Source organism: Cervus elaphus, chromosome 11 (genome assembly GCF_910594005.1).
Source record: "Cervus elaphus chromosome 11, mCerEla1.1, whole genome shotgun sequence".
Classification (NCBI taxonomy): Eukaryota; Metazoa; Chordata; class Mammalia; order Artiodactyla; family Cervidae; genus Cervus; species Cervus elaphus.
In genome coordinates this window covers 11,686,988-11,714,438 of record NC_057825.1, presented here as the reverse complement: position 1 = coordinate 11,714,438, position 27,451 = coordinate 11,686,988, and positions in this window count along the sequence as shown.

Genomic DNA, 27,451 nt, shown 5'->3' with positions numbered 1-27,451 from the left:
ATCTGAAAAGCCCTCAGCACAATGCCTGGCACAAGATGAGTGCTCAGTGAATGGTAGGTACCATTTAACAAGTATTTGATTCTCTCCCCTTATAAGCACACAATAGAGTGGTACCTCTTGACCCCCTGTGACTGGGGGTGACATGTTCTTGGCAATGAATTTTGAGTAAAAAAGTGACATGTATCATTTCCGGGCCGGGACGCCTGATTGTCCATGGGAGAACCTCCAAATCCCCTTTTACCCTTAGAGACAATGGTCATAAACAAGAAGATGGCTGCTCATCAGCGTGAGTCCCTTTGTGACCAGATGAACAGCATCCTCATTTTGACCCATGATGGACACGGAGCATGAATGAGAAATGCTCATTTATTGTATTAAGCCACTGAAGTTTTAGGTTTGCTTATTATTGTAGCAAAATGTAGTTTAACCTATATAGTAGTTATATTAACTGTTATAGTAAAAAATATTTATGTATACACACACACACATATATATGCCATGTTCATTTATAAAGCACACTCAGTATCCCAGCAAACCATAATTTATCTCCATTTTACAGACATAGACATAAACATCAAGGATGCTTGTCCAAGATCACATAGCTGGAAAGTAACTGAGTTCGGACTTGAACATGGCTTCAAATTTCCAAATCTGCCTATTTATAGCATGATTACCAGTCACAAGCTGTACCATTCAAGATGAGTTTGGGTCCGAAACTTCTCAGAGGTGGTGACAAGGTTGAACTTTACTTTGTTCTCTTTCCATCTCTGCCTCTCACATCCTGCTTTGCTCTTTCATAGTTTTAATATCTGAAACCTCATACCAACCATGTCAGTGATGCAAATGTTTTCAGAAAACATGTGCTGGGCATATGATTTCAGCTTAAGCTCTAGTGCTTTGTAATTTCTGTATTTTTCAACCAGACATATACTTCCCTGCTCTGCAACTCCATTGCATGCTGTGCCTTTACTGTGAGTTCATTTTAGGGTCTTATCCAAGCTCCAGCCTCTTATCGTTCCATGGCCCTGAATGAGTCACTTACCCTGCAAACTGCATCCATAAAGTGGGTTCATGAAACCTTCCTTCCCTGTGAAAAGCAGTTTGCAAACTCTGTAGAGCACCATACAAGAGTTGGTGGTCACCCAGCATTTCACTTATATATTCAACAGCAAGCATTTATTGAGCTTCTACTCTATACGGCACTGAGAGCCTAGAGATAAGAAATGAATGAGATGCTGGGCTTGCCCTCAAGGAGGCAGTATGTTGTCATGGTTAAGAGCACACATGGTGAAGTCAGACAGGAGTCCATTCCTTATTCTGACACTCATTTGTGTCCTTAAGTCTTCTTTTCTTCAAATGCAAAATGGTGATGATATTAACATTTACTTCATAGCACAGTTGTAAGGTTGAAATGAGATGATGCCTAAACAGCAAGCCTAAGAAACAGGTGGGAAACACTGAATAGGGTGACAGAGCAGTGTTTGGGAACGTCGTTGGAGCTCCCAAGTGGCACAGTGGTAAAGAATCTGCCTGCCAGTGCAAGAGATGCAAGACGATCCCTGGGTCAGGAAGATCCCCTGGAGAAGGAAATGGCAACCACTCCAGTATTCTTGCCTGGGAAATTCCATGGACAGAGAAGCCTGGTGGGCTATACAGTCCATGGGGTCCCGAAGAGTTGGACGCAATTAAACGACAAAGCACACTCATACAGGAGCTCTATAAATGTCTGTTGAAAGAAAGAAGGAAGAGTAACGCATGGACACGAATGAATGTGAGCTTCCATGAGGGATCTGGCCAAGTTGACCTTGATCTGTCCTAAGAGGAGGCCGCTGGGACTAGACTGACTGGAAGGCTTTGCATCCTGGGACCCCCCAGTTACAGGAGTGCCCCTCAGCATCAGGAGCCCTCAAAGCCATGAGCACATTATAGCCTCCATGGTATGTGAGAAAACATTCTTCTAGCCAGCACTCCTACTTGGGCAAGCAAGTGTTAACAGGATAGTGAGAAATGAGGAGTGAACATATGGAATGCCATTATAATGCAGAAACCTGGGATTAAACAACTCAGTGGCATGGAGCAGCCACCCTCCAGGATCCAGCAGCTCCACTGGGCTCCCTTTCTCTGCATGGTTTGGCAGATACTGCTGGCTCTGGTTTCAGCAAACAAATTTACATCCAGGGCTGAGGCCACAGGTGGATGACCAGGGCTTTGGGGTCAGGAAGACCCAGGTTTCAATCCCAGCACTTCACTCTCCCTCTGCAAGATCATGGAGAGGCCCATCTCCCCCTCTGAGCTTGGATCCTGTATCCATCAAGTGGGGATTATACCACCTTTCTCCCTCACATTTATTGAGTGGACTTTATGTGCATTTCCTGTGTCCACTTGACACTGACAAGAATCCTAATATGGGTTATCACTATCTTCATTTGGTTTAAAGAGGTTATGAAACTTGGGACTTCTCTGGTGGTCCAGTGGTTAAGAATTCACCTTCCAATGTAGGGGATGTGAATTCAATCCCTGATTGAGGAACTAAGATCCCACATGCCTCGGGGCAACCAGGCCCACACGCCACAACTAGAGAAGAGCTGTGATGAAGACCCAGCAGAGCCATACACACAAAAAAGACTACGCGGTTACAAAAGTTGCCCATAGCAAGCTGGGATCTGAACTCAGGTCCGTCTGACACTAACAGCAACGCTTTCTCCACTTCCCGACTGGAAGACATTTGGCTCCCATTCCTTCCACTTCAAATTTCTTTAAATCTGGGAAGACATGGGGAGAAGAAACTCATTTTTAAAACCAATTTGAATAATTAAATTTGGCAGCAAAAAGCTCAGTATCAGAAACACTTTTTTCACCACTCCATTGCTGAATCTGTTTAATGTATTTTGAACCAGCTTAGTTCAGCTACTTATGAAATGGAGCAGGAGTTGAAATTTTGAAATTAGCAGCGAGGGGTCACATCTCTATGTTGTTCAGAGAAGTCTATACTCAAAGTTGGCTTCCCACGGGAGCTGTGGGGAGGTCACCCTCACCTCTGAACTCAACAGGGCTCTTTAAAGGCAAGAAGAGCAAGAGAGAAGGCACGAAGGAAGACTTGAAGGCTTTGCGTCTGAAGCCATTTATTTCCATAACAAGCACGTTTCATCTTCAAAGCCCTTTACAAGCCATAATTAATCTTCAGAACACCTTAGTGAGGTGAGTGCATGGCATTACCTGGGTTTTATAGGCCAAAGTGGCCCAAGGGAGGCCTTTGGATAGTCTGGCATGCCTGTCCAGGGTTTCCCAATCCCAAACCAGGTCCATTCAATTAATCTTCAGAAAATGTTTCCTGATGTGAAGGAAGCTGGGTAGGAAGAGGAAGCATAAGAACTTGGGACACCTGCAGAATGTAAACCCATTAAATGTGGTGTTGTTTAAATGTTTCATTTTATTGGAATTATACATGGATTATTAATTCTATTTACAGAACTAGTAATAGCAATAACTCACATTTGTGTTGATGTATTTAGCATTTCTAAGGTGCCTTCATATGCAGTATGTCAATTGTCATTTCATTTGAGGCATATATATTGAGCACTTACTTGATGCCAGGCTCTGAGAGGCCTGGGGATGGAGCAGCAAAGAAGGCAGGTAAGGGCCTGCTCTTATTGGACATGTGGCCTGGTGTGACAATTATTATTCTTCCTCCTCTGTTTTAAACAGATGATGGAACTGAGGCTTAGGGTCACACAACAAAAGGGTAATGGAAGCAGAACTCAATCCAGGTTTGGCTGATTGTGAAGCTTGTGTTTCAGTCATTGTACAAAGACACTCGTGGCAGTGGTGCTGAAAATGGCAAAGAATTGGAAACAACCTGTATGTCCACTGTTTAGGATATGGATAAATAAAGTGTGGGAAATCCATGAAATGAAATACTACAGTAGTCAAAGGGAATGATTTCCATCTACTTACAGATAAAGTCAAAAAGAAAATGTAAGAAACAGATGTATAACATATCACCTCCACAAAAATTAAAAGCATACTCAAAGTAATGTGATATATTTACATATATGTGAATAAAGGTATAGAAGATGGATTGAAAGGCCACATTAGATACATTATCATGCATAGATTGAAAGGCCACATTAGATACACAATGATATCCATACACAAGCATGGATATCTCCTTGTCTCAGCTCCCTACCTTTAAGCCTCAAGGGGGTTATGAGTTAAAGGTAGGGGACTGAGACACAGCAGACATGGGTTGGATCCCTGGTTTGGGAAAATCCCCTGGAGGAGGCAGTGCCAACCCACTCCAGTATTCTTGCCTGAAAAACCTCATGGATAGAGGGGCCTGGCAGGCTACAGTCCATGGGATCACACAAAGTCAGACATGACTGAGATACTGGGCACGCGTGCACATGCAAGACTGAAAAATCAGGGGTGAGGGTCATTCTAGATGAAAAGAGTGGGGTGCCACAAATCAAGAGACCCAGCTGACAGACTCAGTTCATGTAAAGGCCCTTCCAGGGCCCCTCTAAAACTAATAACATCACAAGACACACACATCATCTGCTCTTTTCCAGGCTATATTCTCTCCCCTCGATCTCAGTGTCGAAATTGCCTGTCGAATTTGAACCAGCCAAAAAATCTAAATGAAAAACAGGAACAAAAAGAGCAAAATTTGAAACCAACTTGAGAAGTGAACAGTGTCTGTTTGGGCTGCAAATGGGTGCTGTCGAGTGTGTGTGACAGCCGTCATGGAGCAGAGACCAGGAGCAGCAGAGCTGTGAGCCCTTCTGGGACCAGGCCTGTCCCATGGGCCGGGTCAGCCACGACGCCACAGAAGCCAAGGGGCAGCAGGAGAATCAGGGGTGGGGACTGCCCGCAGAATATTGCCTCCCAGAGCCACACTTGCCTGCTTCCATGTTGGTTTCCTGCCATGGCATGATCGATTCTTACAGATACATTTTCTAAAAGTTGAGTGGTGCCAGGCAAACCATGCCAAAGCAGCTTCATTTCCATGCGTGGTCTTGGTGGATGGGGGAGGCTGTAGATTCAGAGTGATTCTGAATTCCAGTAAGGCACTTGAAAGAATATTTTGCCTACCTGGATCTTCCTAAAATGCAAATCTGACCTGGCCCCTCCACTGTTGAAACAATATGCTGGAAACTCCTTGGATATACACATGAGGACTTGAGTGATCTTATCTCTGTCAAACTCCCATCCTGGTGCTTCCCCTCCTCCTATCCCTGTGAGCCTTTTCCTGCCTTGTTCCCAAGGTTGATCTGTACCCAGTTTTAAGACTCAGCTGAATTGTTACCTCCCCACAGAACTTCCCAGACCTTTCCCCTTCTTCTGCTCCACTCAATCAGGAAGACTTGACATATCAACTACATCAATTACTATGTGTGAAATGCAGAGGACAGTAAGCCTTAGGGCTAGATGTGCCTCAAAATTTAGGATTTTTCAGATTTTATAATAGCTGAATTTTATATAACATATTTCATTTTAAAAAGCTTGAGCAGAATATGGAGTAGACCACTGTTAAAACTCCGTACTGTTTCTGCAGGAAATGCATGAATATTCACACACTAAATGAAGACTGTAAACAGTTTCATGTCAGGCCAGGCAAGATTTTGTCACTAAACTTCTGAAAAAAAATGTTGATATTGTTTTTCAGAGCATCTAGGATTTTTAAATTGTGGACCTATATTATTATTATTCCATTTTTTGTTCTACCATCATAACAACAATCCTTAGGGCCAATACAAGCACTTAATATTCACTAAGAATTATGCAAAACAATTGACATAAATAATCTCATCCTTAGGCCACCATGAGGTACAAAGAAGTTCAGTAATTTGCCCTAGTAAATGACAAAGTTGGGACCTGAACTCACAGCTCTTCTAACACCAAAATGCACTCTCAGCCACTACCCCATAGTGCAGTTCCTTGCTGCTCTTTACACATCATGGTACTTATCTCCTTTTGCTGCAATTTATTCTCTACGAGTTTATCTCTCTAACTTAGCCCTGAGCAACTCTGCTGTGGGGACTTGGAGCTGCTCCATCCCTGCCCACTAATGAATGAATGAAACTCACATACATGGGATGGTGACTGTTGTGAGCCTGATGAGACTGTCACGATTGGCTGTGTCACATGTTAATGAGTGGATTGATGCCACCCATGTATTCACACACCAACATGGTTGCCTACCTGCCTGCTAAGGGCCCCAGAGTCAGGCAAAAACATCAAGTCAGCTTCCCTGCCCTCAAGAGGTTCACAGTCTAGGAGGAAAGACAGGATGTATCTCCCTGCCACTATAACATGAAGTCAGGATATGACGGATGTCTACGTAGCACTTAGGAACTTGAGGGAGGAGAGGCTATCCCCCTAAGGTTCATACAGGGCCTTGTGGATATATCCCTTAGCTATTTTTTGCATTAAAAACCATCCCTGGGACTCCCCCAGTGATCCAGTGGTTAAGAATCCACCTGCCAATACAGAGCACATGGGTTTGATCCCTGATCTGGGAAGATCCCACATGCTACAACTACTAAAACCCAAGTGCCTAGAGCTGGTGATTTGCAACAAGAGAAGCTACTGCAATGAGAAGCCCATGCACCACAAGTAGAGAATGCTTGCTTGCAACAACAAAGACCCAGTGCAGCCAAAAATAATAAAATTTTAAAAACCATCTCAAAACTTAATGTCTTAAAGCAATTGTTCCTTTAGCTCATGAGTCTGTGGGTAAGCTGGGCGGTTCCACTGATCTGAGCCTGCCTTAGCTGACCTGTGCTAGGCTCACTCATGTATCTGAGGTCAGCTGGTGGATGAACTGGGGGCTGGTTAGTCTCAGATGACCTTGGCTGAACAGCTCAGCAGTTCTCCACGTGTGGTTTCTTCTCCTCCAAAAGACCAGGCCAAGCTTATTCACGTGACAGAAATGAGGGAAGGGGCAGTAGGAATTGAGGAAATATGTAGGGTACATCAAAGCCTTAATTCCTATCTCACAGGTCAGCTGGGAGGACTAACTAAACTGAGGCTGGGAAGTTGACATTTTATGTCAACTTGACTGAGCCACGGGGGGCCCAGATATTCAGTTGAACACTGTTCTGGGCATGTCTGTGAGGGTGTTTCTGGATGATATTAAATTTGAATCAGTAGTCTGACTAAAGCAGATTGCTCTCCCAGTGTGGGTGGGCCACATCAAATCAGTTGAAGGCCTGAAAAGCACAATAAAACTGAGTAAAAGGAAATTCCTGTACCTGACTACCTTTCAGCCAAAACTTTGGTCTTTCCCTGCCTTCAGACCCGAACTGACATATTGGCTCTTCCTGGGTCTTGAGCCTGCTGGCCTTCAGACTGTACCAACACCATCAGCTCTCCTGGGTCTCTAGCTTGCCAACTGCAGATCTTAGAACTTATCAGCCTCCATAGCTGTGTGAGCTCATTCCTTATAATAAAATGAATCTCCCATTGATTCTGTTTCTCTGGATGGCCCTGACTAACACAGAACACGTCAAGCACAAGGTAGACTCTTGATGGCATAAGAGTCGTTATGCCCTCTTCTCCCCCAAGCTGTGAGGTTAGGTTTTTCTTTTTGGGGGCTGCACTATGTGGTATGCGGGATCTTCGTTCCCCATCAGGGGGTTGAACCTGTGCCCCCTGCACTGGAAGCATGGAATCTTAACCACTGGACCACCAGGGAATCCCTTTTCTTTTCTTTTTTAACTGAACTTTTCATTGAAGTATAACATAGGTACAGAAAAATGCATGAATCATAAGCTTGATGAAATTTTCAAAGTGAACATGTCTGTGTAACCATCACCCCTATTAAGATAATCAGACCTTACCACCCTCCACACTCTCCTCACTGCTCACTACCTCATCTCCCCAAACAAGCATTTTTCTGACCTCTAGCCCTGTAGATTCAGTTTGCTTGGTTTTGAACTCTATATAAATGGAATCAAATACCATTTTTATCTAGCTTCTTTCACTCAACATTATGTTTGTAAGATTTATTTATGTTGTCACTTATGGCAATGATTTATTCTCTCTTGTTGCTGTATAGTAGTCCATTGTATAACTTTATCATGTGTTAGTGATTCATTCTATTGTTAATGGATATTTGTCTCATTTCCAGTTGGGCAAATACTTTAAAAGTTGTTAATGGAGAAGGAAATGCAACCCACTTCAGTATTCTAGTCTGGGAAATCCTATGGACAGAGGAGCCTGGCGGGCTACAGTCCATGGAGTCACAAAAGAATTGGACTTAATGACTGAACAACAATAAGCATTCAGGTCCAAGGCTACAAACTACAAGAAATTAAGCAGAAACAAAACAAAACAAAAGTTGTTAAGAACATTACTTGCTTTTATTGTAGTAAAAGGTACGCAACATAACATTTACCGTTTTGACCATTTTTAAACACACAGTTCATGGGCATTAAGTGCATTCACATTGTTGTGCAACCATCACCACAATTCATCTCCAGAATTTTTTCATCTTCCCAAACTGAAACTCTGTACTCATTACAGAAGAAATGCCCACTCTCACTCCTCACCTCCTAATAACCACTTTTTTACTTTCCATCTCTGTGACGCTATGAACATTTTTGAATATGTATTTTGGTGCATATATTCCCATATTTCTGTTAGGTAAATAATAATGACTATCAGGTATGCATACGATCAGCTTTTGAAACTAATATCAAACCATTTTCTAACATGGGTGTTAGAAAATTCACACTCCTACCGGCAGAATACAAGAGTTTCATTGCTCCACCCCCTCACCATGACTTGGTACGGTCAGATTTTTAAATCTCAGCCATTCAGAGGTGTTGAGGCGGTCTCTCCCTGTGACTATGATCCCTATCTCTGTGATTTCTAGTGACATTGAGTACTTTGTCATATGCTTATTGGCCATTTGGATTGCTGATTTCGTCAAGTACCCAGTCAAGATTCACTTCAGTTTTCTATTGGATTGTCTGTCTTTTTTAAATTGATTTGTAGATATCTTTATACATGCCAGATATGAGTCCTTTGATAGATAAATGCACTGCAAATACACTCAGTTTGTGGCTTCCTAATTTTTTACCCTCTTCATGATCTCTTTGATGAACAGTTCTTAATTTTGATGAAGTTCAGTGTATTGGTATTTTTAAATACTGGTTGAAGTTTGTTTGGTTATAGTTTTTGTGCCTTATCACTTTGCTGTACACGTGAAATTAACACAGCATTGTTAATTAACTATAGTTAATTAACTATCAGTTCAGTTCAGTTCAGTTCAGTCGCTCAGTCGTGTCCGACTCTTTGCGACCCCGTGAATCGCAGCACACCGGGCCTCCCTGTCCATCACCAACTCCCGGAGTTTACTCAAACCCATGTCCATTGAGTCGGTGATGCCATCCAACCATCTCATCCTCTGTCGTCCCCTTCTCCTCCTGCCCCCAATCCATCCCAGCATCACGGTCTTTTCCAATGAGTCAACTCTTTACAACTATAGTTCAATGTAAAATTTAAATTTTTAAAAAATTATTTTTAAAAGTTTTTGTGTACTGAAATCTTTGCTTACTGAAGGTCATGGAGATAGTCTCCTTTGTTTGCTTCTAAAAGCTTCATTGTTTTATCTTTCACACTTAGATCTGACTAAAAGCTAACTTTCCCTGTGAATTTCATGACACCCCCATATCTGGCTCCCTACTCTTCCCCTCCAGTGTGCCCCATCACCTCCCCTCCTCACCGTGATCTGGTAAATGAGGTGGAAGACTCAGCCTCCTCTAAGAGCCAGCAAAGCAACTCAAGACTCAGGTTGGTGGGAGAGGAGCAGGGAGATATTGGCTGGACTGACAACCATTGTGATTGTATCCACAGTCCATTTTCAGCTGGGAACTTCTCGGCAGAGGGACCAAGGCTGTTCTTCTTCAAAGAGACACCCCTTCTCCGCTCCAACCTGGCTGACCTGAAAACATAGTCAAGGCTCTTCCTAGAGTGTGCAGGGCACTGGAAAAATATATTTTGCTGGGCTCCTGTCTGTGAAAACCATTTGAATCACTCAAAATCTGCAAGTCAGCACCATTCTGATGGCCCAATATTATAAGCTTCTGCAAAATTCCACGTGAACCACCAGGAATAAAAGTTCCACTCACTGGACCATCTTCTTAAAACTGGAGTCTGTCTGGTACACATGAGCACAAGGCTTGAAGCTCTTCAAGTGTCTGATTAAGGGGAGAAGTTAGTCTTAAGATGGCACAACCAGCTCAGCCAGTGCCAGTCACCAGAGGGGGGCTTAGAAAATTTCAAGGCACTTGAAGAAGGAGGATCCACTGAGAAGCTTACGTGGAAGAAGGTCTAAGGATAATTCTGAATACATCATATCAGAGTGTGGTCTGGGGTTCCTGGGAGATCTTCTCTGGTCAAATCTTCACAGTCCAGTTTCCTGTCTTCTCCTTGTTTGGGTTCTATGTTTCCTGGAAGTCCCACTGTCTGGCTGAATTCTTGGTCTACTGGCTCTCAAGCTCATAAGAAGTCACAGCCTTATTTTCATTTCTCCTTTGAGAAATTTCTCATACTCAACTCCTCCCCCATTCTCATCTCTATCTAACTTTCTCCGCCTTCTCTGTTTCTTTAATTCTCCATCACTCTCTCTTTCCCCGCCTTCTTTCTCTCCTCATTTATCCCTCTACTCCTCCTCCTCTTCCCCTACCAAACACACACACAATTTGAGCCCTGCAGCCCCCGGACTCCTCTGGGCTCAACCCTTCTCCCAGGCAGGCATGCAAACCATATGTGGTGCCAGGAACAAGCAGGAGCTTGGCGGATGTGGCATGGCAGCCTGGTAACCATTTGTTTTCACAGTCCTCACCCTGCTAATATGTTGAAGCATCTCCATGCTTTAACCCTCTTGTAGCTGGTTGCTGTCTTGAAGGAAGAGACAGAAAAGCAAAGAGTATGGGAAAGCTTTGGAGTTCCTCATTTGTTTATTCATTCACCCAGTAACCATTGGTCGAGCCCTAAACTGCCCTCTGTGGGGCCTGGCTGGGGTCGGGGGAAGTAGAGGTAAAGCAAGCGGGCTTGGTCTAGCCTGAAGTGAAGTGAAAGTCGCTCAGTTGTGTCCGACCCTTTGTGACCCCATGGACTGTATGTAGCCTGCCAGGCTCCTCTGTCCATGGAATTCTCCAGGCCAGAATACTGGAGTGGGTTACTATTCCGTTTTCCAGGGGATCTTCCCAACCCAGGGATCAAACCCAGGTCTCCCACATTGCAGGAGGATTCTTTACCAGCTGAGCCACCAGGGAAGCCCAAGAATGCTGGAGTGGATAGCCTATCCCTTCTCCAGCGGATCTTCCCGACCCAGGAATTGAACCAGGGTCTCCTGCATTGCAGGTGGATGCTTTACCAGCTGAGCTATCAGGGAAGCCCGATTTTAATTGGATCTCTTGCACTGCAGGCAGATTTCTTTACCAGCTGAGATACTAAGGAAGCACGGACCAGCCTAAGAGGATTTCATAATCTAAGGAGGGAGAGACATGGCAAAACTGTTCATATTTAGCCTGATACACACAACTGACAGAGGAGGAGGGGGGTGCTGGAGCACCAAGGAGGGGACCTAACCCAGCTTTGGGGTCAATGAGGCCTACTGGAGGAGGTGTTGCCAGAGCTGAGTTGTGCAGGTCAACATCAAGGTCAGGTGGGTGCTAGCCAGGCAAGAAAGGAGGACTGAACATTCTACACAAAAGAAACAACAGGTGGAAAGCCACAGAAACTTAAGAGAGCCTGGTACACCTAGGAAACTGTCCAGAATGGTCATGTGTGTGTAGTGGGGATGGACAATATGTAGAAATTGAAGTTAGAGAGGAAGGCAAAGTCCAGGTCATAATCTGAGGACCTTGAAAGCCTGGCTGAATAGCTGGGATCTTATTCCAAAGGCCATTAACAGAGAGTGATAGAGTCACATTTGTGTTTCCATAAGATTCCCGTGGCTTCAGGGTAGAGGAGGAATGGGAAGAGGCGTGGAAAGAGACAGGGAGACTGAAGAGGAGTCCCTGCCTCTCTGTGGTGCCTCTGATCCTCCAGTGGGGACCACGGGCCCCCTTCCACCAGCCTTTATTTCCACCTTGGGCTTATTCCTGGGTAACTGTTCACTTCACCAAGAAGGCCATCAGGGCTGGGCCAGGACAGGCAACCCCCAAGCTGGACTTTCCTGGGTCCAGCCATAGCCTCAGGCTGCCAGGCCTCTGGACTTACCCTGACTTCAGGGGGAAGGGAGGGACAAAGAAGCCCAATGTCTCGGGCAGGTAGGGCCCAGGCTTAGTGTGACCATTACCCACCTGGTACTCAGGTGTCTCAGTGAAGCTCTGAGGCCCCAGGTGCCTCCTAGTTTCAGGTTTTAACCACCTACCTGCTGGCTGAGAGTCCACATGGTAGGAAAACCTCAAAATCTGGATTCAGACTGCCGGAAGGACCGGGGGCCTGTCCTGCACTGTTGTCACATTTTGACTTTGTGTGCCTGGGCAAGCCACTGCACCTCTGGGCAACTTGCCTCACTTGCAAAATGAGATTCTGGTCTTTACCCTTGGAGACTTGGGAGATTTGCAAGATAGGTTGGAAGCATTATACCCAAAGTCAGACACGTGTGGGCATTCAATGAATGGGACAGTGATTGTCACCTTTGTATTTTCTGATGTCTGGGCAACTTGCCTCACTTGCAAAATGAGATTCTGGTCTTTACCCTTGGAGATTTGGGAGATTTGCAAGATAGGTTGGAAGCATTATACCGAAAGTCAGACACGTGTGGGCATTCAATGAATGGGACAGTGATTGTCACCTTTGTATTTTCTGATGTCTAGTTGGAGTCCTTACTAATTATGTGACCTTGAGAAATTTACTCTCAGCAGGACTCTGTTTCCTCACCTGTAAAATGGGAATAATACCAGTATATATTGTAGGGAATTGTGAGTTAATCCAGATAAAGGGCCTACAACAATGCCTTGTATGTAGTAAACATGCAATAGTATCTTCTCTGAGTTTCTCATAACAAGTCTATTTTTTTCTTCTGATTTGAAGATACCACTGAAGCCAGAGTGGGTAAAGAATCTGCCTGCAATGCAGGAGACAAAATTTCCATCCCTGGGTCAGGAAATTCCCCTGGAGGAGAAAATGGCAACCTACTCCAGCAATTCTTGCCTGGGAAGTCGCATGAGCAGAGGAACCTGGCGAGCTACAGTCCATAGGGTCACAAAGAGTTGGACATGCCTGAAACAACTGAGCACACACTCACAGAAGCCAGAACCCCTTGAATAGAGCCCTGAGATGCATCTTACGTCCAAGTATCCCCCAGACTCCATATAATACAAGACAGTACTCACTGTGGAAATGTGCCTGGTGGAATGATGCCTAAGACATCTCACAGACAATGTTACCAAGACTAACTGGAGAGTGAGGTGTGGGTTTTGTTCAGTGAATTGTTTAGCTGAGTGTCACACTGGGTGAGCTGTAAGTCACTTCTAGGTTGGAGTAGGTCATTCATTTATTGTCAATAAACTCTGATACTTTCTCTGTGCCAGAGAGGGATGCCGAGGGAAGCACACTGAAATCACTGCTTCTTATCAACGAGCAGACATGTTATTGAAATTTCCTAGGTGGATGATGTAAGCAAACTCCAATTCCCTGCAAGAAGAGCCAAGAGTAAAATTATTTCTTCTCTTCCAACAATTCCATATGATGTTTCCAGGTCTGGCAAAGACATTCCCTCTATTTAGAATCACCGAGTCTTAGCTTTCCAAGAAAATTCTAATGTAGCATTTCATTTAATCTGCAAACAACTCTGTAAAGAAGAAGTTATTATATCCTTCCTGTAGGAGAGGAAGCCAAGAGACCCAGTGATTTACACAGATCCACCAGCTAAAGAATGGAACAACCAGGAGTAGAACTCAGCTCTTCCCAACTTTAACATTTACATTCCATTCTCTGCATGATGCTGACCTGCAAGGCCCCCTCAATACCCCATTTACTGTGATTCTTTTTTGAGATTAAGTCCTTGGTGAAGAAAGTTTGTCTTCAAGAAGGAAGATTCCACTCTGAATTCCTTGATTATGGTTGGTTGAATAGCGTCAATTTTTTTCCCCCCAAACCTTTCTTTTTTCTTGTTATGAAGGTAATTCATGCCTATTTTTAACAATTTGAACATCGTCGGAACATTTACAATGTGTGAGTCACAGGTATTCCCCTCCCCCGAAATAACAGCTGTTAACAATATGGAACATATTCTTCCAGTCTTTCCCCATGCAAATATTAATAACACACACAAGTAACATAATAATTGTTAGCATTACAGAATAAAGTATACCACACACCTTTACAAAAATTTAACACTATATTAAGAACATCGTTTGTGTCGGTTCATAAAATCTGCCTCGTTCTTTCTAACAGGTGGCTTTAGACTGAATGTGTCCCCCTAAAATTACTATGTTGAAACATAATCTCCATTGTGAGGGTATTTGGACTTGGGCCTTTGAGAGGTGATTAGGTCATGTGGGTGGAGCCCTAATGTATGGGATTAGTGCCCTTATAAAAAAGAGACTCCAGAGAGCTCCCTCCCCTGCCTTACTTCTGCCATGTGAGGTTATAGTGAGAAGATGTCCATCTGTGAACCAAAAAATGGGCCTTCACAAGACACCAAATCTGCCAGCATCTTGATCTTGGACTTCTCAGCTTCCAGAACTGTGTGACAAGTTGTGACTTTAAAACATCAAATTTCTGCTGTTGTTTTAAAGTCACACAGTCTATGGTGTTTTTGTTATAGCAAACCAAACTGACAAAGACATAGGTGCACGATAATTCAAAGTACAGATCCATAATTTTTCTCACCACTCCCCTGTGGATGGATATTCTGCCTGCTGCCTTTTGTCATTTACAAAAAAACTTTGCTGGAAGGATTCTTGAACTTTGTCCGATCATGCCCTGCACTCTTTAGTTGAAGTACTTATAATCTCAACTGAGGATTTATGTGAAAGGCTTATTCTGTGAAAGTGTTTCTCTCCCTTACTGAGCTCTGAGATTTTTTAAGTGAACCTAAAGGGATCTTGTCTGTGTGTTCGTGAGATTATCTCAGTGGTGCTTAGTTCAGGGCCTGGTACATAGTAGACTGTCAATAGATTATTTTGTGTGAACAACTAAAGGAACACATTACTGAGTGGATCTGTGCATACTTGCGTTTGTGTCTGCAGGGCACATCACTAAAAGGAGAAATGTCAGGGCCAGGGTGTGCTTCTTTGAAGCATGTTTACAGGCTGCAAAGTTGCTTCTGGGAAAAAAAAACACATGAACTAATGAAATTAGGAGGTTAGGAGAGGGCTGGTTTCCCCATATTACAAGGAAGACAGACTTTGGGAGAAAATGAGAGTATAGTTGTAGTCCATCATGTCCCATGTAGGTTGCAGGGAACCCAGTGATGACACTTCCCCAGACTGCCACTAAGGAGCTCTCACCTGTCACCTGCTACCCAGAGAAGAAAGGAAATATGCAGTTGCTTTGCCTCAGCAGGGGAGACAGCCCCCTCCCCAACCCCAGCATGTGTGGGCACTGCCTGCTTCTAGCTGCTCCCCACACTGCCTCCAGCCCCTTGGTCTCCCTGCTGCCTGGCAACCAGCAGTTAAAGATGCAACCTTTGAAGTCTCTGTCTGCCCTGCCAGCTTTGGTATGGCCACCCCATGCCCGCTCTTCAAAGTCAGAACAGGACCAACACCCAACACCTGGCTTTAAAACCAGGGTTTATGCCACAGCTGCATGGAGCTGGGACCTTAGGCAGTGGGCAGCAGCAGAGCCTGGAGCCAGGAGTTAGGGAAGTAAAGAGACAGCCTGCAGGACCTCTTTGACTCAGGCCAAGAACTTTTTCTCATCTAAGGGATGGCTGTGTGGGGTTTCAGCTGTTTGTGTGCATCAAGAGCACAGGTGTTGGGATCTCCCTGGTGGTCCAGTGGTAAAGAATCCACCTGCCAATGCAAGGGATGTGGGCTCCATCCCTGGTCCACGAAGATCCCACAGGACTTGGGGCAACGAAGCCCCATGTGCCAAAACTACTGAAGCCAGTGTGCCTACAGCCCACTCTGCAAACGAGAGTGCATCTGTGCTTAGCTGCTTCAGTCGTGTCCGACTCTTTGTGACCCTATGGAGCATAGCCTGCCAGGCTCCTCTGTTCATGGGCTTCTCCAGGCAAGAACACTTGAGTGGGTTGCCATGCCCTCCTCCAGAGGATCTTCCCAACTCAGGGGAGGAACCCACATCTCCTGTGGCTCCTGCATAGCAGGCAGATTCTTTACCACTGAGCCACCAGGGAAGCCCCTGCAATATGAAGCCACTACAAAATGAAGCCCCCACACCACAACTAGAGAGTAGCTCCTGCTTGCCCCAATTAGAGAAAGCCCGTGCACAGCAACAAAGACCCAGTGCAGCCAAAAACAAGAAAACAGGCGATGTGCCCAAGAGAGCAGTGCGGATTGCTTTTAGACTGTGGTGGTGGAAGGTAGCACTCCAAGGAGGTAGCATTTGAGCTGGAAAAGGGAGCCAGCCCAGTAATGACCTGGAAACAGAGTGCTCCTGGAGGAAGGCATGACAAGTGCAGAGGCCCTGATCCAAGAATGAACTTGGTGTTTGATGGTCTGAAAGATGATCAGAACTGGAACATGGTAAGCCAATGTCGAGTCAAGAAGGATCTGGTAGGCATGAAAAGGGTTTGGATCTTGTTTTGCATGCAGTTGGAAATCATTTCCTACTTTGTTTGCAAGTTATTATTGAACGTTCATTCATTCATCACTCATTCATTCAATCAGCCAGTTGGCCAGTCAGTTGACAATCCTTCTCTGAGCAAAAGCACAGAGACTGGGGAGATAGATGATTGAGAGATAGGCCTTGACCCTGCAAATCTCATAGCCTAGGAGAAGGAAATGGCAACCCACTCCAGTATTCTTGCCTAGAGAATCCCATGGACAGAGGAGCCTGGTGGGCTGCTGCCCATAGGGTCGCACAGTCAGACATGACTGAAGTGACTTAGCATGCATGCATTCATTGGAGAAGGAAATGGCAACCCACTCCAGTATTCTTGTCTGGAGAATCCCAGGGACAGGGGAGCCTGGTGGGCTGCCATCTATGGGTTCGCGCAGAGTCGGACACGACTGAAGCGACTTAGCAGCAGCAGCAGCAGCAGTGAGTAGACAGTGCGGATGCAGATACTGACAACCTAAAGGGATACGCAGAGGGATGTTCAAGGTGCTATGACCCCAGAGCACTTGTTTCTGAAGTGGGAGGATCGGGGAAGACCTCCAAGAACACGTGACACACTTGAGCTGGATCTTGAAACACCAAGCACTGTGATGAACCACTGAAGTGCTCAATATATATTTATTAAGTGAAAGAAGGAAGGGAGGGAGGACAAGAAAGAAGAAAGAAGGATGAGAATTTTCAAGGTGCTAAAAAGAAAAAGAGCATCTGAAACAGAAAGAAGTATGTGTGCAGAGTTTTGGCAACATGAGACAGTGTGGGAAAGGGTTATAGGCAATGTCCCAGGTAAGAAGTGAGCAGAACACTTGCCCCCTCCAGTTTAAGAACTCCTGCCATGCATGCCGCATTGTAGGTGCACAGTAAAAGGTGATAGGTGGGGTGGTATTTAATGTAACTTGCTGAATATTTCAGCCTCTTGACTTCTAGACACATGCTAGAATTGCACATCTCTGCCGTATGTAGAATTAGGTGTAGTTATGTGACTTGTCTTGGCCAGTACAATATGAGCTGAAATGACATGAGTCACCTCCGAACAGAAGCTTTCAGAGCTGGTGAGTGATTTGTGGTGCTCACGTTTCCCTGCCTCAGCAATCACAGAAGCCTGGAGAAAGACCTTTGCTTAGCTCAGGTCCTTGAGGGGAATAACATAGATAGAGCAAGGGTCCTGTCCCCAGTCAACCTGCAGCATGCAGACAGGATGAACCACTGAGATATGGCTGACGGGGGGCGGGGCGGGGGTTGTTACTGCAGCAGAACTGAACCTCTCCTGACTGACAGAATGAATGAGTGAGTGAGGAGAGCTGAGGGAAGATTTCTGAGTTAAGGCGGGGATATGTGGCCCCTTTGGAAGTTATGGGTGTAGACAGGCTGTCAAGGTATGAATCACCTGAAACCCACTGAAAATATTTCTTGAGACAAAAATCATGGAGTCTGTTAATTTAGCCAGTCAAAGGGAACTGGACTATCCTGCCAGCCACCTTGACCTCTCCCAGTGACTTTCAGTTCTCTTCTTTCCCAGGAACAGCAGTTTGAGCTTCCCATGAGCATAGCTGTAGCCTTGGTCCATCGATTGGTTCATTGATTGTTTCCCAAACATTTCTTGTGACCTAGTCTCTGCTAGAGATAAACATAGAGAGAGAGATAGAGAAAAAGAGAAAGATGTCCTCAGCAGGAGAGATTGAGTTGGCTTCCCTGACGTGTGAGCAAGGTACAGAAGAATGGGCCAGAGTTCATCAAATGGAAAAGGAAGGAAGAGGAACTGAGGCAGAACAGTCAACATGTGCAAAGGCATAGGGTTATGAAAGACAAGTGAGGCTCTCAGATGGACTGAATCACAGTGGTGAAGCCAGAGGCTTAGGCGTGTAGAGCTTGTGAAGGGCTTTGAGTGGCAGACTAAGGGATGTGGACTTCTGTCCTTATATCAATAGAGTCAGCAAAGGTCTTTGGGCAAAAGATGGGTCTGGTGAGAGTTGAGTTTGGGCTGTGAGAAACATCAGGCAGGGGTCCCCCAGTCCCCACCTTCCCACCTTGCTCTCTGGAAGTACAGTCCCAGTGGGACTAGTCCCTGCTCTGTATTTCCAGTATCTCCATCCTGTTGCTTAGCAACCTCCTGCAGGTCCCCTACCTGCCTCCCAGATCCCAACCAAGCCCAGCCTTTGCCCAGCCGATAGCGTCGTTTCCTCCATCTTCTTATCTAGCCAGGGACTTTTTAAACAAACAGCTATGAGTGAAGGCTCTAGTGCCCACAACCTGGATTCAAGTCCCAGTCCACCAATTTCCAGCTGGATGATTTGATAAGCGAATCTCAGTTTCTTCATCGGTGAAATGGAACAGACAACTGTATATACTTGATAATATTGAAAGAGAAACAGCCCAAGGATAGAATTGAGCAAGGCACCTGGCACATAGTAAAGTCCAGTAAATGATCAATGTGATTATTATTACCAAAGTGGGGGACAAGAGTGCTGTTTAATGTGTGTACAGCACTGGGAAGGAGGGAATGTTACATATTTCCAGCTACCCTGTAAGCTCTTTGGACTCATAGCTTGCACCCAATATCCTTGAAGGCCCTGATCTACCTGTGTCCTGGAGGGTGGACTAGCCAGGTGGATGGAAGGTTTGTACCAGGGACATCTCCCTAAGCACAGGGGTCTGTGTTTCTCTGTCTCTAAACCCTGGGACCAGGGATGGATAGCTGTGATGTGCAGCTACAAAGGTCCACCTGTCTCTGCCTGAGATGGCCAGGTCTGCACACGTGATGATGCCCCACCCACTTTGGAAGGTGCCTTTTGTAAGTGGTATGCACTGGAAAATCTCAAAGGCTGCTTCTGGAATGAGCCTGGTTAACAGGCACAAAGGGCTTCCCTGGTGGCTCAATCGGTAAAGAATCTGCTTGCAATGCAGGAGACATGGGTTTGATCCCTGAGTTGGTAAGATCCCCTGGAGGAGGAAATGGCAACCCACTCCAGTATTCTTACCTGGGAAATCCCATGGACAGAGGAGCTTGGTGGGCTGCAGTGCATGGGGGTTGCAACAGTTGGACATGACTTATCGACTTAATCACCACCACATACCAACTCCTAACAATACAGTCTAACTTCACACTATATTTGCGCACCAGTGACCATGCTTTCAGCTTGCAGAAACCAAAAAAAAAAAAAAATTTCAGGCTGGGAAGACCCCTTGGAGAAGGGCATGGCAGCCCACTCCAGTATTCTTGTTTGGAGAATCCCATGGAAAAAGGAGCCTGGCATACTACAGTCCGTGGGGTCGCTAATGAGTCAGACATGACTGCAATGATTTGTTTTGTACCCATGCAACGGGTACAAAACAGACGTGGAGCTTTGGTCATATCCACGTCCTTGGGTTAATTGGGGTAAATTTTTCCTTAGGTCCAAGGAGGAAGGAGCCAACCTCTGTGGTGTGACTGCTGCATAGGGGCACTTGCATACCCAGAATCTTGTCAGGTCCTCTCAGCACACTTACAAGTCACCCTTCTTGTCTCTGACTTACAGACGGGGATTCCAGACTCAGGAAGCCACTTGCCACCCAGTTCTAAGGGGCAGAGCTAGAGGAAGTAACTTCTACCTGATCCCCTAAACCAAAGACTTTAATTTCTATGAACTTAGGGGGGACATGTTCTAAAGAATCTCTTCTGCCAGGCTAAGCCCTGTTCACACTCTTTCCAGACAGTAAATCTGATGATCTCATCCTCTAATACTCACCCTCAATCTGCTTGGAACCTTGCCATGGCCCACCTTGGCCTACTGGTCAAAGCTTTCTTAGGCTGGAGACTACCTATGCCCCTCACTGGCTGTCCCTCACCTTCCTCTGAGTCTTCTCCAGCCCCCAGCAGGCACCCAGGCCTTCTGATCGATTCACTGCTCCTAATAATAACTTCTGGCCTTTGCCCATGTTCTTCCCTCTGCCCACAGGACTTCCCTCCACCCAAATCTCTTCCTAGAAAACTTACTTTTCCTTCCTGGCAAAGCTCCAGCCTCACATCATCTGAGAGACCATCCTTGGGGCTCCTATGAGAACTCCCTCTGCATAGTCTGCTAATGCACTGTTGTCTGTTTAGGGTCTTTCTCCACCACTGAATCACAAAGTCCTTGAAGGCCAAGGTGCTTGTATGCCTCAGACTTCCAATTCAGCAGCTCACAGGTTTTGGAGGTGAGTATTGATCTCTGCACATATGATTTTCCTCCTCAACAGAGGGTACTTGAGGGCTATGACTCAAGGCACAGCAATGTCAAAGGTTCACTAAAACCCTGATATGACCTAGGTCACAGCCAAGTAGTCTATTTATTTATTTTTAATAAATTAAAAATTTTTTAATTTTGGGCTGTATTGGGTCTTTGTTGTTGCACAGACTTTTCTCTAGTTGCATCTAGAGGAGGTTACTCTAGTTGCAGTTCATGAACTTCTCATTGCAGTGACTACTCTTGTCTCAGAGCACAGGCTCAGTACTTATGGCACACAGGCTTAGTTGCTCTGCGGCACTGGGGTCCTCCTGGATCAGGAGGTCTCCTGCTTTGGCAAGCAGATTCTTTTTTACTGAGCCACCAGGAACGCCCCCAAGCACTTTACATAGAATCGCTCATTCATTCCATGAACCTTGTGAGGAAGGTTCTTTTTTTATACACATTTCACTCAGGAGAAAACCGAGTCCCAGAGAGTTTAAACATCTTGCCCAAGGCTTCTTCCTCTACTTAGCGACAAATCCGGGGTTGTTAACTGAATCTGATGCCATTCTTTTCATATGTTTTTTCAATCTGTCAAAATTTACTAAGGGTCTGCTCTGTACCAGGTGGCGTTTTAGGCACTGGGGATTACAACCGTGGACACTAGATAAGATGTGTTTGTGTTTGAGTATGAGTGTATGAGTGTCTATGTGTGTGTGAGTGAGTATGTATATGTAAGTGTGTAGGAGTGTGTGCATGCACATGTGTGGTAGAGGGTGCAGGTGCTGACCAGGGTGAGGATCAGGGAAGGCTTCCCAGAAGAAGTGACATGCAAGCTGAGATCTGAGAGTGACCACTGTTAGGTTGGCAAAGGTAGGGGGTCGGGGAGCCACTAGGAGAGGGAGCAGCAGAGGTCAAGGCCTGGAGCGAGGAAGAAGACAGTGGCCTGGAGGAACTGGGGGAGGAGGGAGGGCAGAGGCTGGTGGGAGATGAGGCTGGAGAAGGAGGCAGGGAGTCCCATCATGGAGGGCCTTTCTAAGAAAAGTCACCTTCAGAGATTTTTGATGACTTAGCAGTTCAGTGCCCACAGCCTGCTGAGTGTTCCTCTGCTAGAACAGGGAAGGGAGACCCAGAGGCTGAGAGGGAGACAGCCCAGCTCTCAGACAGCTCTGGAGTGGAGTGGAGTAATGTGGACTCCTGGGCCAGAAGCTGGGAACCCTGGGTTCGGACCTTGGGAGCTGACTGGCTGTGTAGCCCTGGGCAAGCTGCTTTATTTCTCTGAGCTGGTTATTCTGTGTGCAATAGAGACCATTCCCTATGTAGGTGCCCTAGAAATGCTTGCCCCTTCATTTCCTCCTGGAGAAAGGAGCTTATTTTGCCCAAGAGGGCCAGCTCAGGATGGAATAAAACATTTATTGGACATGCTCTGATTCCTTGCAACTCCCAGCAGGCAGTAAAACACAGGGCGGAAAAGCTGTCCCAGGGACTTTCTAAGATGAAAGGCATCCACTATAAGGCTGGGCTCCCTACCGGCCTCTTATGGGCCTTCGCTGCCAGCCTCCGGGCTGCCTCTCCACTCTGCCCAGAGGTTAAATAAGCCAAAGTCTTTGGTTTTTTCCCATCTTTTCACTCTGCCCCTGGACCAAGGAGAGTCTGACAAGCCTGGAGCTGCCACTTTCCGGCTGTATGTTCCTGGGCAAGTGGATTTCCCTCTCTGAGAATAGTGGTTAAGAGGGCGGGTTCAAGTTCCTTCCTAGCTGGAAGGCCTGGGGCAAGTTTCTTGTGAGACTCCACCTCCTTATGTGGAAAATGGGAGAAATAATTACCAACGTGATTTTTGCAAAGGACAAAATAGATGATGAATGGAATATATTTGCCTAAAGCCTGGCACACAGCACTCAATAACGGAGGGGGTTGCCTTTGCCTTTTAGTCTAGGAAAGGTTTTTATTAGAAGTAAGGGAGGGACTTCTCTGGTGATCCAGTGGTTAAGAATCCGCCTGGCAATGCAAGGAACAGGAGTTCAATCCCTGGTCCAGGAAGATCCCACATGCCGCAGAGCAACTAAGCCAGTGCATCACAACTACTGAGCCTGCACTCCAGTGCCTGCCACCCACAACTACTGAAACTTAAGCACCCTAGAGCCCATGCTCCGCAATAAGAGAGGCCACCGCAGTGAGAAGCATGTGTACCATGACAAAGAGTAGCCCCCTGCTCGCCACAACTACAGAAAGCAACATACAGCAATGAAGACCCAGCTCAGCCAAAAAATAAACAAATAAAATAACACAAAAAAAAAGTAAGGGAAATGTCAGTTTTGGTTTTTTTTCATTGGGCTAAATATGCATAATATAAAAGTGATCATTTTAACTATTTTACCTGTACAATTCACTGGCATTAAATACATCCACATTGTTGCACAACCATCCCTGCCATCCTTCTCTACTTTCTCATCTTCCCAAACTGAAACTCTGCACTCACTAAACAATAACCCCCATGCCCCTACCCCCTAGCCCCTGGCAGCAACCATTCTATTTTCTGTCCTAGGTACCAGGTGGCATTTTAGGCACCTGCTCTAGGTACCACATATGAGTGGAACCACACCGTATTTGTCCCTCTGTCACTGGCTTACATATTTTATTCAGCATAATGTCCTCAAGGTTCACCCATGTTGTAGCATGTGTCAGAGTTTCCTTCCTTTTAAAGACTGAATAATATTCCACTCTATGTATATACCACATTTTGCTTATTCATTCATCTGTCAGTGGGTACTTGGGCTACCTCTGTGTTTTGGCCACTGTGAATAATCCTGCTATGAACATGAGTGTACAGAGATATCTGTTTGAGTCTCTGTTTTCAATTCTCTTGGATGTGTACCTAGGAGTGGAATTGCCAGATTATATGGTAATTCTATGTTTAATTTTCATAGAGTGTATTTTAAGGCCTCCATTTCTTGAACTTAAACAGGGGCACCATGGCCAGAGAGGGGCTCCTTCTCCACCCCTCCTCCTTCTGCCCACCATCTGGCTTTGGTGCCCAACTCAAGCCTCCTCTGAGTTATGCTGACTTGTACTGTGGTGGGTATAGAAACTGGTGTGTTTCTGGCCCTCCATTGACACGTGGCATCCAGCCATCCCTTATAGGGCAGCTCTTGCCTCTGGCTCCCACTTCAAAGAGGAATTTAGGGGCCCCCCTCCTGTTTGATAGAGCTCCCGAGATGAAGCTAAAGCACTGCTGCTTGGCTCAGCACCATTAGGCTGATTACCTCTTCCTGCTGCCAGCCCGGGGGACCCCCACTCCAGGGCATCATTGTCTCCACAGCTCCACTGGCTTTTAGGGTCTGCACCTCGGCAGGTTAGTGCCCTGGTCACAGACATGAGTTTTTGGACCAGACAGATCTGGGCTGGAGACCCGGCTCTAGCAGTTGCTGGTTCTATGACTTGGAGAAAGCCACTTCTCCCTTTAGAGCCTCAGTCTCCTCATCTATAAAATGGGGGCAGTAATAGACTCTGAATAGGGAAATTGAGCTAAGGCGTAGAAATCCCTAAGCCTTCTGCCTGGCACAGAGCAAATGGTCAGTAAACGGAGCTGTTATAATGGTAATCTTCACCTGGTCAGGCAGGAGACCGAAGGAGGCAGAGCTTCCAGATGGAGGGGGCAGGGCTGGAATGGCAAAGCACTTCTGAGAAGGGCCTCCAGGTCCCAGCTGAGGACACTTGGGAGGAGACTCCAGGTTGGTGAAGCCCAACTCCTTTTCTCCCCATGGGTCTATCTTTTCTTTTTTTTTTTTCTTTTCGGCTGTTCTGGGTCTCCGTGGCTACTCAGGCTTTTTTTTCGTTATGCTGAGTAGGGGGCTACCTTGTAGTTGGGGTGTGTGGGCTTCTCATTTCGGTGGCTTCTCTTGTTATAGAGCACAGGCTCTAGGGAACGTGGGCTCACTAATTGCAGCTCCCGGACTCTATAGCACAGGCTCAATAGCTGTGGCACACAGGCTTAGTTGCTCCGTGGCATGTGGGATCTTCCCGGACCAGGGATCCAACCTGTGTCTTCTGCATTGGCAGGTGGATTCTTTACCACAGGGTCACTAGGGAAGCCCCCATGGGTCTATCTTAATTTAAATTCCCTTTCCTTATTATGAGTTGAAGTTGGGGAAGGGAGCATGCACTTATGGAATATCACTATTGTGCTTTATTGTGTCTCATGGAAAAAGTGTCACCTTTACAACTTTATCATTCTTTGATTGAATAGAAGAATTTTTGTGAGAAAATTGGCGTTTATGAGAAAAATGCCATCAAAATGGGCATGTACAGGAGGCAGCAATATGGAAGTTGCCACCTCATCTCTCTTTAAACCACTGTATTTGAACAGGACATTAGTGTTCACATGATTCTGTCACATGCTGTGTTGGTCATCTTGACCCACTTTACAGATGGAGACACTGAGGCTCTGAGGTGTGAAATGGGACCCCCAGAGGACTGGAGTTGGAAATAGCTCTTTTGCTTTCAGTGGGTTGTCATTATGGGAGAGCATAATGGGTTGAATGGTGACTTCCAAAAGGATACGTTCATGTCCAGGAACCTATGAATATGACCTTATTTGGGGGGAAGAAATGGATCTGCAGATGTAATTAAGTTAAAGATCTTGAGCTGAAGTCCTCTTGAATAGCACAGGTGGACCCTAAATCCAATGGCAAGTGTCCTTAAAAGAAGCAAAAGATGAGAAGACACAGGGGAGGAGAAGGTGGAATGCCTTGAGCCAGCAGCAGCTGGAAGAGGCAGGGAAGAATTCTCCCCTATAGTCTTCAGAGGGAGTTCAGCCCTGCTGACACCTTAACTTGAGACTTCTAACCTCCAAAACTGTGAGAGAATAATTTTCTGTTGTTTTAAGTCACCCAGTTTGCATTGATTTGTTATGGCATCGTAAGAACCTAACATACTGGTGGTGATGGGACCCCCTAGCCTGGCCTGCTCTTCAACATAAGACCTCTTTGGCATGACCACTCCAGCCTCCCCTCTGGCCTCCTTGCCTCCAAGCTCACTCCCTTCAGTCCCTCTGCTGCACTGTGACTGCCAGGGGGATTACTAAAATACATCACAGCATTGCATTCCTGTTTGAAGCCTATCAGCTAGAACTGTCTGTTCCAAGTCACAGAAAACCCAACCCAAACTGGCTTACACAAAAAGGAAATTTATTGGCTCAGGAAACCAAAAAAAAGCCAGGAGCTAAGGCTAGCTTCATCTTGGCTGGATTTGGGGCTCAAACAATGTCACTGGGACCCATTTTGCTCTGTCATGCTGCCTTCTGCTCTGTTGGCTTTGGTTTCAAGCTCTGCATGGCAGTGAGATGGTGGCAGCAGCCCCAAACCCTGCATCCTGTTAAATTAGAGACCAGCAGAAAGGTTCAAAGACCTCTGTCAAGTCCTCAGGTCAAAGTAGTGGATTGGCTCTCATTGGGCCTGCTTAGCCATCCTTCAACCAATCACTGTGGCCACAGGAATAGAATGTGCTGATTGGCTTAGGTCTAGGTCACATGTTCCTTCCTCTGGCCTCAAGGTGGAGTTGCCTCTATTAGAACCACATGGACTGAGGGGAGGGAAGAAGGGGTATAAAGGGGAAGATGCAACCCCAAAAGACAAGTCCCACCTCAAGTATAGCAAATGAATGCTGAGCAGCCAAAACAAAACAAACAACAAAAAACTCCCCCAAATAAACAAACAACAGTGAAAAAGAGTAAATGTCCACTCAGATGCTCTTCACTGGTTCTGCCAAGACACGTCAAGATCTCAATCTCTGGTCTCCAGCCTTACCTCAATTCCAATTTGCTTGACAACTCCAGGCTCTTTACTCTGTCATCCTGTCCAACTGTCCATTCCTAGCCTGGCTGTGCCTCTATGCTCTTGTCTCTTGTCCTGGTCTCTGTCTACCTGTCTCTCTTCCTCCTTATCTCTTTCTGCTGGACTCATCTCTCCTGTGTCCTCTGGAATGTGTCTGACCGTGTCTCCTGGCTATCTATTTCTTTCCTGGCCTCTCCCCCAATCCTTAGTTATTGCAAAGTCCAGAAATGGGCCTGGAACCTCTAGCTTTTTCATCAAACTGAGAGAACCCCTCGAAGGCAGGGCAGCCTTGGGGCTTCTCGGCTAGGACTCCCTCCTATTCTGTGAGCCTCTTCCTGGCTCCCCTTTCTCGGCAGGGCCTCTCTGCCTGGCCCAGGGGGACAGGAACCCTCAGAGCCACCTGGACAGGGTGGCTGTTTGCTGCCCTGAGGACCCAGGCTGCTGTGGCTCTCCTTAATGAGCGTGCCTTCAGTGACACATTCATTATTCCTGTTCGGTCGCTTCGAGTCAAAACTGATTAGTTACACTTACCGCCGCAAAGATGTAATGATTTTATTGTTTATCTTCAATTTATTTTGATTAACATCTCCGTTCTCTTCATTGCAAGTGCAATTAGGTGCAATCTAACAGCGACTACTTTAATTTTGTTGAAATTAAGATGAATAAGTGACG